This window comes from Schistocerca cancellata, chromosome 3, assembly GCF_023864275.1.
Source record: "Schistocerca cancellata isolate TAMUIC-IGC-003103 chromosome 3, iqSchCanc2.1, whole genome shotgun sequence".
Taxonomy (NCBI): Eukaryota; Metazoa; Arthropoda; class Insecta; order Orthoptera; family Acrididae; genus Schistocerca; species Schistocerca cancellata.
Window position 1 is genome coordinate 428,534,712 of NC_064628.1, and position 12,905 is coordinate 428,547,616.

At 44.1% G+C, this 12,905-nt stretch overlaps 1 pseudogene; it reads left to right on the forward strand.

Moving 5' to 3' along the window:
* The first annotated feature begins 11,675 nt into the window (after positions 1-11,675).
* LOC126177945 (5S ribosomal RNA) lies at positions 11,676-11,793 on the forward strand (annotated as a pseudogene).
* Positions 11,794-12,905: the final 1,112 nt, after the last annotated feature.

A 12,905-nucleotide genomic window follows, 5' to 3' on the forward strand; every position in this document is an offset into this window, starting at 1 on the left:
TTACGGCCGTAGTTTCCCCTTGCTTTCAGCCGTTCGCAGTACCAGCACAGCAAGGCCGTTTTGATTAGTGTTACTATTCCAGATCAGTCAATCATCCAGACTGTTGCCCTTGCAACTACTGAAAAGGCTGCTGCCCCTCTTCAGGAACCACACGTTTTTCTTGCCTCTAAACTGATACCCTTCTGTTGTGGTTGCACCTACGGTACGGCTATCTGTATCGCTGAGGCACGCAAGCCTCCCCACCAACGGGAAGGTCCAAGGTTCATGGGGGGAAGGTACATGTATCACATTGGAACAACCGAAACAAAATGTTCAAACGTACTTTCGTTCTGTGTTTTAATTTAAAATACCTACCTGCTACCAACTGTTCGTCTAAAATTGGGAACCATATGTTTGTGATTATTAGAGCGCCGTCGATCACAAAGCGAGAAAAGTTTCGCAGCTAAAACATTCATGTTTGTTTACGCACTACACGAATATGTAACAAAAAATGTGGGTTCCTAGTTTAAAAAATATGCAGTTGATATCCGTTTGACGTATGACAGCGCCTTCTAGCGGGACAACCATAGCGCCATCTGGTTTCCCCCTTCAAGATAGACAAGTTTCGTTCTTTGTAGTTTTTTTGTTTGACGCTTATTTCGTGAGATATTTGGCCCAGTCACGATCAATGGACCACTCTGTACACTAACTGTGGCCGGTAAATGATTCTTACGGTTAGGAAAGGAAGCGAGTGTAGCATCTTCTCGATGACAGTCAATGGGAACAGCTTCTGTCTGTGAATGAAAGTCAAACTCAACCAAATTCCGAGCGATCATGGCGAAGGAAACTCTTTGGAATAGACACTTGGAGTCGGGAACAAGCCAAAAAGCAACTGCTCTTAATTACACATAAGGTTGCAGCTCTTTAGTGCACGAACAGCTTGGAAATCTGACAGCATCTGTCTCGAATGGTGCTGGGGGAGGGGCGAGCGAGCGGCCATATAGAATGCTTTGACGTCCCACGAGTTTGCCTCTTTTAAAATGATGTCGGGCGTCGAGTGCAGTGAGGGTCCAAGGAGGCTCTCAGTCCGCAGTGTGTGGAGTATCCACTTCAGGATGGCCGGGGTTCTATTATATTTTTTCTGTAATTTGTTTTCCTTCTTCATCTGCATCCCATAATGTGTCGAGAAGCACACACAATCACTACACATATTCTGAATAACTTCTTTGGTTAATAACACTTTCAACATTACCAAAACACACTGGTAATGTTGTTGCTATGCCTGAGACTGGACAAACAACAGCAGCATTAACGCTATATATTGGTAAAGTTGATAGTACTATTTACGAACGAAGTTGGGCAAAATACGTGTAGTGTTCGTGTGTGCTTCTCAAAACCTTATGGGAATGCTGATGAAAAAGAATTTTCTGAAGCTAAATTTGCAGATGGCAAGCTACTAGTATCTGATAATGTACAGAAGGTCTTACGTAACACGAGAATGTAAACAAAATTAAGATTCGTGTAAAGAATACGGTGACGATTGCACAAAGATTTTGAAAACTGTTTGGGTTTGTATGTAGATAGCGTTGTGACATAAGATGGGGACCTCACATTTAGTATTTTTATCTGAAATCGTGATTACTTCAAGAGCAGCAGAAATCAAACTATGTATAGTGATGAAAGAGGACAATGGCTGTAAATAGGTTTAAGTGTGTCATTAACAAGAATGACGAGTCATGGTATTCCGATCGCAACAAAAATATAAAAAGACGACCGAGGGGAAAGAGAAGCAGACAAACACACGCAGCCATAACATCTAGTACGTAGAACGTTTTCACAACAACTGGAAATAAATGCCTGAAACGTATGGGACTACACTTGAAAACACGAAAGTGTTGCTGTAACAGCACTAACCGTCTTCACGCGGGTGACCATTTGAACCTCAAGCTGCGAGCCGCAGGAGAGAAGACTGCGTCTTTAGAGCAAACGCCTGGGCCACCGTAACGACATGGGGCGTTGCCACGCCGACTGTAGTATGCCGGTGCGACAGGCACGGGAAAGTGTGTGGCGCCTCTTGGTGACCAGCGAGCGACAATTCAGAATCATGGCGGGTGGATCGGCGCCGCTGTTTGGATTTCACCTGCTGGACTGGCGTCCATCGAGCATATTTGGGTCGGTACTAATCTCACTGAGATGGTACGAAACAGGATTCGGAATAACAGAAGCATAACCGAATATCCTGTAGCCCTAATTCCTAATGCTTCGTGCCATGTTTAGAGTGGGTCACAAACGATATTTTCTGGTTATCGATACTTTCGTTTTCTTTCGACCTGTCAATGATTACTGGTGGCTCGACCTGATGCGAAATTTGTTGCGTTGTTAATCAGTTAGGAGGGTTGTAGCAGACAGTTTCGTAGCCTTGGAGCCGTTTCCAAGACAGTGTTCTTGCTGTTATGTGTAGTCAAATACGCAGCTTATTCTTTGTCCTTAAAGGTGGTCCATAGGCAGGTTTCAGTTGTGTGCTCATATGTGCTACAGTTTCTTAATTAGATAGGAGGAGAATATGGGAGTTGCTTATTGTGTTGATGAGCTGAGCACACCGTCAATTATATACCACACGTTTTGGTGGTCTCCTCCCACATTTTGGGAGTAAATGACCTTTTATTTAACATATTGTATGCCTTTGATACTTACACTGAAGCGCCAAAGAAACCGGTATAGACATGTGTACTCAAATACAGAGATATGTAAAAAGGGAGAAAAAGGCGCTGCAGTCGACAACGCCTATATAAGACAACACGTGTCTGGCGCACTTGTTATAACTTCTGCTACAATGGCTGGTTAGCAAGATTTTAGTGAGTTCGAAACGGGAGTTATAGTTTGCGGAAGAGCGATGGGTCACAGCATCACCGAAGTAGCGGTGAAGAGGGGATATATCCGTATAACCATTTCACGCGTATACAATGAATATCAAGAAACCGGCGAAACATCAGTTAACCGGCATCGTTACGACCGGAAAAAGATACTGCTACAACGGAACCAATGACGACTGAAGAGAATCGTTCAACGTGCCGGAAGTGCAACCCTTCCGCAAATTGCTGCAGATATCAATGCTGGGCCATCAAGTTTCAGCGTGCGAACCATTCAACGAAACATTATCGATATGGGATTTCGGGGCCCAAGGCCCAGTTGTGTACCTTTCACGACTGCAAGACACAAAGCTTTACGCAAATGGCTCTGAGCACTATGGGACGTAACATCTATGGTCATCAGTCCCCTAGAACTTAGAACTACTTAAACGTAACTAACCTAATGACAGCACACAACACCCAGCCATCGCGAGGCAGAGAAAATCCCTGACCCCGCCGGGAATCGAACCCGGGAACCCGGGCGTGGGAAGCGAGAACGCTACCGCACGACCACGAGATGCGGGCTCAAAGCTTTACGCGTCACCTGGGCGCGTCAACACCGACACTTGACTGTCGGCGGCTGGAAACATGTTGCGTGAACGGACGAGTCTCGTTTCAAATAGTATCGAGCGGATGGACATGTACGGGTATGGAGACCACATCATGAATCCATGGACGTTGCGTGTCAGCAGGGAACTGTTCTAGCTGGTGGAGGCTCTGTAATGGTGAAGGGCATTTGCAGTTGCAATTATATGAGACCCCTGATACATCTAGATATGACTCTGAAAGGTGACACGTACGTAAGCAACACTTCTGATCACCTGATACCATGCATGTCCATTGTGCATTCCGACGGACTTGGGCAATTACAGCAACACAATGTGACACCCCACACTTCCACAAACACTTCTACTGGCCACCAAACTCCCCTGACATGAACATTATTGAGAATATCTGGGATGCCTTGCAAAGTGCAGTTCAGAAGAGATCTCCACCCTTCGTACTGTCACGGAGCTATAGACAGCCCTGCAGGATTCATGGTGTCAGTTCCCTGCAGACGTCAGTTGAGTCCACGCCACGTCGTGTTGCGACGTTTTTGCGTTCTCGCTGTCGCCCTATACGAAATTAGGTAGGTGTACCAGTTTCTTTAGCTCTTGAGTTTATGTTGACTATTCTTTACACACGCGTCATTCGGTCGTACTTGTTAGTGTACTGTGTATTGTTGAGGCTGTGGTATTAACAGATAGCCGCGCTGAGCGCAGACTAACTTTCGATACGAAACTTGGAGCGTTTTGCAGTCGTAATTGAAGGTGATGTTTCATCAGCCCTCGTTTTTGGTACCGCATGCTGTTTAGGTTGAGAAACTAGGTCGGATAGTTCGTTTAATCATCAAGAGACATTAATTTGAGTGTGCAATTTGACCAGCGTGAATCTGTCACACTTGTGTTACGAAAATTGTGAATTTTTAGGGGTCATTTCCTGCTGTCATATTTGAGGTTTGACGAATTATGCTAATGTTTACTTTTGCTAAGAGCGTAAACTGATAGTTTCTGGGTAAATTGTAGGCTCATAATTGGGAACTGGTTACAAACCCTTTTGAAGTGAGGATCTTAGTTGTCAGGAGAAATAAATGAATCTAATGTGTGTACAAGTCTTTCAGCCCAGCATCTTGATATAGATAAGGGCATTTCTCCTACTCCTGCATTTCTGTACATCAAATACTCCATTTATAGATCCGAACATAAATTCCAAACCTGTTCTTACTTCGGACAATAATTTAGTTTCTGATAATTTCAAATATGCATGGATATGTGAACTGTTACCTTTAGCATAGGTGTACAGATTGCAGGCGACGAACCCGATAAATCGGTTGTTGTACAAAGTGAAGTTAAATATGTAACCTTTATTGTACGTAATAGAGTTTATATGACATTTTGTAAAAGAAAGGGAACGGTCACGTTCTGAATAAAGATTGTTGTTACAGCTAATGTCTGCGTTGGAATTTTTTTATGCCAATTGGGAGCACATCCGTAACTATCCTGATGACCTGCGCCTCGCCTTCCTGGTAGCCCAGGCTACGTGTGTTGCACGTTGCCTAACCGAGTGCCATCTCACGTATAATAAATAAAACGCACACGGGACCAGTTGTTAACAAGAAATGAATCGGTATAATCAATATATTCAGTACGTTCGGCCCATCACCTTAATCTAACATTGAACGATAATGCTGATTCGTTAACATTTACATATTGGCTGTGCATCTGACTTTGTGATATAGATAAGCACTATGGGACTCAACATCTTAGGTCATAAGTCCCCTAGAAAGTAGAACTACTTAAACCTAACCAACCTAAGGACATCACACACACCCATGCCCGAGGCAGGATTCGAACCTGCGACCGTAGAAGTCCCGCGGTTCCGGACTGCAGCGCCAGAACCGGTAGACCACCGCGGCCGGCCCCAGCACTGTCTCCTGTGCTCACTACAGTTATAAAGCTTTGTTATTTCTATAAGTACATCTGCGTCTATACTCTGCAATCCACTGTTAAGTGCGTTCCGTAAGATACTTGTAAATTCGTACGGGAAATCTACCACTTACTCATGCTTCATTCACTGGTGTCGTCACGCAAAATAAAGTAGAAACTATTCGAGCCTAGCTTCGGATTACTCCTTTTGTGCCTCAATTATGCTCTCGCCTACTAAACAAGAGATAGTGCTCCGCTGCCTCATTTGTTGTTAGGAAAATTGCACACTGTGTAGTAGGTGCTCCAAAAATTATGCGTGGTATTAATAGCTATCGCCTTGCTAATTATCCGTTTGTTGAGAAGGGCGGACAACGGAGAGCAGCGGCGAGGTCCGGCCACTAATTAGCAGGTGTTAATTATTGTGCGCACTCGGGTGTCGCCGCGCGGCCGCGGCTGCAGTCAGCCCCGCCATTAGCGCTCGTTCTCCCTTCCGGGGGCGCCACCTGTGGGCTGCCTTTGGCTGGCCAGCTAGCCGGCTGCTCCGTTAGAGCCGCAGGCAGAGCCCTGCTCTCGCCACGCAAGTGCTTCGCACACCGCACGACCCACGCCCGAGCACACTTGTTTGAGATAGTCTCGTGAGATTAATATGCTCCCCGATACAGCAGTTCTCATGTGAGAATAGGGTTGTATTTAATTTCGATAAATGTGCCTGAATACCTAAAAATGAAATAATAAAAGTCTTCGACGTTGAAGGAGCTTAAACGAAAAAATAAGCGCCAGTCTAATAAGACATTCTCCCATTTCGAGCCTCGTTAAGTGCTTAAGTGTCCACGAACTTCCGGTTGAGGTCTCCGCGATTTTCAAGCGGTTGACTGTCATGCGGATTGTCCTGTCGTGCATAACAGCCACGTTGCCCCCAGTGAAGCCACTGGTGTTCAGTCCCGAAACATATACGGTAATGTTTTCGTGACCGAAGCACTCCCGCTTTAACTGTATCCAACGCCGGACTTAGCTGCAAACCACAGTCTTCATGGAGGGTGGCGTCCGATATTTTGATCTCTACAGCTTCGTTTGTTACGCTGTCCCAGAAGCAATGCGGCGCTGTTGAATAGTGCGGACTGTCTGACCGATACAAAACTGCCCACACCCACTCTATAGTTTGTATATTCCAGGTACTCTGCGGGCCACATCTTCTTTCATAGGCTTCATTAGTTGCAGGATCTTTGCTGGGGGCCTGAAGACTGAGTGGTATTGCTGCCTCTTCAGAAGCAGGCTAATCTTCCCTGCTATTGCGCAATAAATGCATGGCAGCGTCATCCACTTGACAGTCAGCCACTCGACCGTCAACCACTGGACTAGCCGAAAGCTCTTGGGTAGTTAACAACTTGGCATGACTTGAAGCCCAAGAACATATTATTAATGGATATTACCACTATAGCATGCTATCGTACATATTTCAGACAAGCTTAATTACTCTTAATTGCACATTTAAATGTATACAAGCTTTTGATAGTACACGACAAAGTAAAGAAGTTTAGTGGTTACTCTTTCATTGACATATTCATTTCTCATGGACCCTGCACAGTGATGAACGTTCGCAAAGTATGGCGGACAAGGCGTCTAGTGTGACGTCACAAGTTCGATGTGGGGCCGTATTTCCTTGGGCCTGAGGTGTCGGGAGTATTGTGCAGTCACTAGAGAAACTGTAACAGCAGAATGCGTGGGTCAGGAGAACTCAGAAACTTCGAACGCGAACTGCTCACTGGATATCAACAGTGGAGCAAATCCATCACGAATATTGTCATTTTGAAGTTGCAACTGTATCCTTTTTTTATTGTTTGTTGTTGTGTATGTGGACTACTCTGCTTCAGTAAGTGCTATCTCATCCAGAGAGTTGCCAAATCCGTCTGAAACTGTATAACCTTATTGCTGTTAACTTCTATCAATAATTGTTAGAAACCGTGACTGTATCCTAAAAATCTCCTTTTACATTCTATATTGTGCAGTTCAGTGAACAGTGCTAAGAGGTGTAAAGTCACATAACGTGTCTTGCAGTTCCAACAAATAGAAACTAACAGAGAATAAATTATACATAAAGTCACAAACCTAACTAGCTGTCCAAAATGCTTCTTTAATAATTTCCTACACATTCACGCATCAAAATTGACTAAGTAAAATTCCTAACACTAAATGGCATACTTGTCCGCAGCTCGTGGTTTCGCGGTAGCGTTCGCGCTTTCCAATCACGGGGTCCTGCGTTCGATTCCCAGCGGGGTCAAGTATTTTCACCTGCCCCGAGATGACTGGGCGTTTTTGTGTCGTCTTCATCATCATCATTCATCCCTATTACAGTCGAAGGCAGGCAACGGCAAACCACCTCCATTAGAACCTTGCCTAGTACGGCGGTGGGGGTCTTCCGCATCGTTCCCCTACGCTCTGTCAAGAAGCATGGGACTTCATTTATAAGTAGCACATATACGAACACGTAACATTGCACTGTGACAGTAAGACTGATAAAATCTGAAGTGAACTGTAGATAATCTGGCCGAATTGAAGATTTTTAAATGCAACACTTAACCGTAAATAAACTAATTGTGTCCTAAATGAAATCGTAAACTGAACGTGACGAATTTTCATGACTCATCTTGCAGCAACGGAAACTCGTTACTTCTCGAAAGTGATAAACGCTGAGATGCAGCTCAGCAATAAACAAGCTAAAGATAATAAAATTTGCCCAAGTGCAGATACAACTATCCTCAGCATATCATGCTTTACTTTGAATAACGGAGTTCCGCGAACTGCAATGTGGCGACACACGATTACAAAACAAATTACGTGAGGAGAGAGCGTAAAAAACTGATTTTACTGAATCATGCATTGTAAGAATTTGATTCTTTGTCAATTACAATAATTTTCACAAAATTCATTTCTTATTAAAAAATATTACTCTACCATATATGTTACTGAAATGATACAGGAGTGGTGAAGTTGTAACTCTGAATCAAAGCAGATAACTTTGTGTAATCATATCCCGACAATTAACTAACTGGCCGGATATAATAAAGGAACGTAGTGCAATATTTTCCCCCCTTTAGATTCATCAGAAAATAAATACGAGCAAGCAATGCAGTGACAACATTTCCTGAACATCTTCGCAGGTTTCTAATTAATCTTTACAAGATCATATTTTCAAAAAGGAGCATCTTCTACGTCTGCATCTCTATATTCTGCTAGTTATTTCCATACCGCTTAGCAAAGTAATCAAAACCAGACTCTCTCACTTCCTTTTCAATGAATACTGTAATGGCAACGACAATACTACCCGACAACCAAAGATACTCAGACCCTCTATGTCGTAACATATCGACTATTGATGGCTTCTGTTTTAAAAATTTCCAATGAACATACGAAGTATGACTCGTCGAATAGTAAGAGAGCTTACATCTCTTTCTTTGATCACCAAAAATAAGCTGGAAAACATACAAAGTGCAGGCCGCTAGGGCCGAGCAGTTCTAGGCGCTTCAGTCCGGAGCCGCGATGCTGCTACGGTCGGAGGTTCCGAATCCTGCCTCGGGCATGGATGTATGTGATATCTTTAGGTTAGTTAGATTTAAGTAGTTCTAAGTCTAGGGGAATGATGACCTCAGATGCTAAGTCACATAGTGCTTAGAGCCATTTCAACCTTACAAAGTTGAAACATGGACAACTATAGCTAAATCAAGATCTCATATACTGTGGGACAAGGACCATCAAATATGTATGAGGGTGTTTGTAAAAACCGTCATGAAATCAGTAGAAGAAATGTGCAGGACTCATCGATCTACCATTTAACACCAACATAGGATATCTTTCCGATTTACTACGTGGTGCCCTTCGAACACTCTAGCCTATGTATGGGACACATAATCAGCATTCACCGGTAACGGAACCAGTACATCATATAGTTGAGTTCTCCGACAGCGAGAGTCTTTGTACCCTTCCAGATTGTTAGAAGCCTCCATTACCTACATACCTATCTTGGGAAAGTTCAGGCCATGATAGTGACTAGAAAATCAGTTACTTGTAAATGGATGTTGTATGAAAGTGTTTCCAACAATAGATGGCAAAAGCTTCTGAAACAGAAGTTACGTTTATTTATCGATTTTCAGCAATTCTTTGATTTCACAAGAGCAGCATTACGGCTTCACTTAGGTCCATCGGAAGTTAATGTGAACTGATTTGATGGACCAACCTGCTCGCGATCACAACTATTACAAGAGTCGATTTACTCTTGTCCTTAATTACGGAAATTTGTAGGAGTACCGATCATTTCTCATTAAGATGCAGTCGTTGTGCTAGGAGAGACTCGGTTGGATCTAATGCGAGACAATAAAGACTATTTAAGGTTTCTGTGTGAAGGAGATCTGCCGCTTCAGCGGAGAAACTTTCATCAGACTCTCCAGCACTCATAACATCGACTGTGCACACTTTTCTGTTCTACTGTTTTGTATCCCACCTGGAAGGCGGCGCGTAGCTCTGCTCCTGAAAACTGAATGTAGGAAGCTAGGAGGAGCAGGTGAGATAGAACTATCGGTACAACAAGTACATTTAATAGGGAATATTAACCAATGACGTAACGAGAGCACGTAGGTGCGAAATCCTAGACCCGTCGTAAGTAGTACACAGTCTCTTGCTGAAGCGAAGTGTCCTGGCCGCCGGCTCTTGATCAAATGGGCAGAATCTAGAGAGGAACTCGTAGACCTCTCCCGCTCCGGCTAGAGTGCTCTGTTGTCGGTGTCTGTCGTAGTGCCAACATAGCAGAGCGTACCTACGTAGTGGCATCGTAGCTATCGATAACACATACTGGAACTGTAGTCACGTCGTTATTCATACTATCACTTCCTCTGAAATAAACTTTGACAAGACGTTCTCAATTCTGCGAAATGTTATAGTTTTATATTATCAGTTTTCTTACACTAGTGGAATGAATTTATTGAGTCAAACAAAGACAGAATAGCTGATTCGCAATTAACACAGAGCATTACCTTGTCAAGAGGTTTATACTTCATTCAAACACTAAACAGATTCTCTTTGTAATAGTAAATACGTACAATATTTTAGCTCTCAAGGATAATTTACGAAATTTAAAACATCTGAACACTGAAGCTAAATAAGAATTTTAAAGATGGTTTTCGTCTTTTCCAGCCTTAAAATATGTGGAGATTACATAATATCTTATAAGGGTTTGGTATTTTAAAAATGGTGATACGGAAGGACAAGAGCGTCTGTGACCCTGTGGAGATCACTTGAAGCGAGTGGCAGTATCATGACGTTGGCCTTCCTTACCGCTCGCATTCCATTAAAAGCGAGCGAATGATTAAGAGCGTCTAGCAGGCGGTGGCGTTAAACGTTCCTGAATTTAAGATGCGGCGCGCCTTAGTCTGCGGGTCGGTGTTGGCTGAAACTGACGGCGTGAGTGGCGGGTAGCGGGCAGCGGGCGCCCGGGAGAGAGCTGCTCCCACAAATGAAAGCCGACGGCGCTTATTGACAGCCTGAGCGACGCGGCGCCGCCGTCGGCTAGACGGGGCCCATCTGCACGAGTGGCTGCCTGGCTGGCAAAGTGTTAGCCCGCTACTGGGCTCCGCGCCGGCCCAGGTAAGGCCATCAAAGGACGACTGCATAAACCATAAAGAGTTTTTGGACGCAAGGTGGCTTGTGTGGAATACAGGTGGTGTTGATGTAAACTTACGAAGGGCTGTTGCAGTGTTAGAGCTCGCATTTGACGTTTAAATCCAAAGATGCGGCGTATTCACGAAAAGCACCATCTGCAGGCAAAGACCAAAACACTCTGCTGTCCGCGACGACAAATAAATACTTTATGGCTCCAACTACATCCATACTTCGCAGGCGGCATGGCAGTGTGGGTTCTTCTAGTACCCATAAATGACCCCCATTCTATCTTCCAAGAGCGAATGGCGCGTGGGAAGTAAAATGATAATAAAGCTTTTTATTAGTTCTAATTACTCGAGTTTTCTCGTTTTCACCATTTCGCGAGAAGTGGAGGGGTGGAAGTGTGAGGGCTAATTTTTATAATACATCCTCCTGACATCCTCAGCGTGGGGGCGTTCTGTACTATTACGAGTACTGAATAAATTTTCTGATTCCGAGATCACTGAAATGATTTAATCGTATAGATTACCAGTTTTGGCAAATCTCTACATTGATATCTTTTGATCTTCAGAGATGAGATCGAAATGCTGGGAGGAAGCAGCTAACATAACAGCACACGTAATTATATCCAAGATTTGCAATATATGGAATAACAACATACGATATTTACATCGGCAACGGCCTTGCCGCAGTGGATACATCATTTCCCATCAGATCACCGAAGTTAAGCGCTGTCGGGCGTGGACGGTACTTGGATGGGTGACCATCCGGGCCACCATGCGCTGCTGCCATTTTTCAGGGTGCTCTCAGCCTCGTGATACCAATTGAGGATCTACTCGACCGAATACTGTAGTAGCTGCACCAATCAAAGAAAACCGTCATGACGACCGGGAGAGCGGTGTGGTGAACACATGCCTCTCCTATTTGCATCCTCAGATGAGGATGACACGGCGGTCAGATGGTCCCGATGAGCCACATGTGGCCTGAAGGTGGAATGCTGCTGCTGTTATGTTTACAACACTACACAATCTGCTCCTTTAGTATATTTTTTCAACTTCCGATCAGTCGTGAAGTTAAAATCACAGTGAAATTTCGGTTAAACTTCGCAGAAATGTGTTCTGCTTTATCTCTGGTACGCCCATCTACTGCGTCACATCGCAGTTTTCAGTTCTGAGTCCACTATTAGCACATGAAGATTTCTAGACATTAGTGTCTCCTCCCCAGTGTCTACATATGGATTTCACCTGATTTCATGTAGCCCACATAACGTAACTGTCAGACATTTCCTTCCGTATGATAGTTCGCGGCAGCATATATCACACGCAGCGAAGACACTCCTGCAGCCCGACTTCGTTACTGACATTAGCGTATTGAAGACAGGAACAGTCGAGCCCATTAACTCATTATTGCCTACTACTTTAAGGTTCACTCTAGTAATAGTGACTGCATACGAAGAAAAGGAGAAGTCCAGTCTAATCCACCTACAACTCTATTTCATCATTGACATCAGTATGATCATCATATATTCTCCTTCGTTTTCTTCTTAGCCTTCTTCCTCTGATGTGTCTGTTTCGTGTGCCTTACATGATGTTTCTACACAGCGCGACACAAAGGTTCACTTTTTCGATACCCTGTTATGTCTCGCATTCGGACACTTAAGTTTGAAATTTCGCTCACAGGTGTTAACAACCTTCCTTTCGTAATGGTGCAAGCGCGTGGCTCCCTGCGTCCTCATTCTCGGATTCTACGACGCTTCAAACAGCAAGACCAGAGCTCAGAAACCGTTGAGTAAGATGGGTTAAGGATTTCACAGTGGCACCAAATTCACCACAATACAGCCCAGCATCGCCGTGGATTTGTCACACGATCGAAAGGTCTTACCCACATTTCACTCCGTCTTTTG